Below are 1,465 nucleotides of genomic sequence, written 5' to 3' on the forward strand. Positions count from 1 at the left end.
TACACATTGATACAATGAATAAGGTGTCTATAAAACTTACACATGGTGTAAGAAAAACATTATAACATACAAATAAGTGTTTTAAGATAATCTGACATACTTTAAAAGCATAAGAATAAAAGTTTTTTTTAAAAAAAAATCATGTTCTTTGATGATCACATTACATGTATCACATTTTTTAAAGCATAACGTAGGGTGTTCACAAAAACAGTTTTATGATTACTTTTTCCACAGTGCTTGTATGCCTCTTGCAAAACTATGTACTTATCACCATATGACATAATAACTCACGATTATGCAAGACCAGCCATGAAATGTCCGTCGCTTCATTACAATCATTTGTCCCCGCTGCTGCCCTCAGACCCAGTCTTCTGTACTGTGGGGTAAAATTGCTTTTTTGGTGGTTCATAAAAAATATCTCAAAAAGCGATGTTAGTGAGGGGACCAGAAACACTGGGTTGCAGAGCAGTTGGTAAGGACTTGTATATTTCTGGAGAGTCTGCAAAAGCTGTCTTGCTCGTGCTCCTGATTGGATATGTGGAGCCCGGCTCTGATATCTCACTGGTGGCAGCTAAAGGTAGGCATGCCTTGGAGGCGGAGTTGGTCTCGGGCGCAATCTTTCAAACGAGCCTCACGGCATTTCAGGCAACCTCAGGCCGGAAACAACATCCGGTCACTCGCGGTCAAAATCCACGCAGAGCTGGTGTTTCGCAGGGATCAGGTTAACACATCTGGGTCTAAAAATATAAAGAAAAACAAAAAGAGTTTTAAAACACGCAAACTAGCAAAATATCAAAGGAGCATAACATAACAATAACAAGATGATATGAGATACCTGATGAGGCCATGATAGGTGATGCAGACATGTAATGTATAAACTTTTACGGGAGTTAAAAGTCGAGCTTATATATTTTTTAAAGTGTATTGTACATGGGATAGGCTCCAGCGCACCGCGCGAGCCTGAAAAAAGGATAAGTGGAGGCGAATGGATGGACGGATGGTGTATTGTACGTGTTACAAACCATTGTGATATTTATTTATTTTTTTAATGAAAGGATTGACAGAATGGTAAAAAGGAAAATGCAAAAATGTAGTTAGAGAGGAAGATTAACACTTACCGAATGATATGCGGATAAGGAAAGAGACGCAAGTTGCTGTTGAAATCGGCCGCTCCCTATGCGAACTCGCAAGCAGTCTGAGCGGTTCCAGTTGTTGATATGGCTGAAGGCAGGGGTCTTCTGGGAGCTCGAGGGTAGTCTTAACCTGAGCGGGAGATCATAAAAATCGGACCTGGAGCGGATTGGCTAACCGGGGTGCGAAGGGAGCGGTGCAATAGTTATGTGATTGGCAGCGGGGCGAAGTGAGGCGGAGTTGGTCTCCGGCGCAAATTTCGAACGAGGTAAGCAGCGCATTCGGGAGCAGAGCGGGGAGCGAACAAGCAGGAAAAAATTGTGCTCTGCAAGAA

At 42.4% G+C, this 1,465-nt stretch overlaps 1 long non-coding RNA gene across 1 annotated transcript; it reads right to left on the reverse strand.

The window, feature by feature from the left end:
- Positions 1-317: 317 nt before the first annotated feature.
- On the reverse strand, positions 318-1,243 carry LOC308385215. The gene is made up of 2 exons (XR_013969476.1): positions 1,119-1,243; positions 318-737 (listed from the first exon to the last, which is right to left on the reverse strand). It is a non-coding gene; the product is annotated as an uncharacterized lncRNA (long non-coding RNA).
- Between the last annotated feature and the right edge of the window lie 222 nt (positions 1,244-1,465).

This window comes from Rhamphochromis sp. 'chilingali', assembly GCF_963969265.1.
Source record: "Rhamphochromis sp. 'chilingali' genome assembly, chromosome: 17".
NCBI classification, from domain to species: domain Eukaryota; kingdom Metazoa; phylum Chordata; class Actinopteri; order Cichliformes; family Cichlidae; genus Rhamphochromis; species Rhamphochromis sp. 'chilingali'.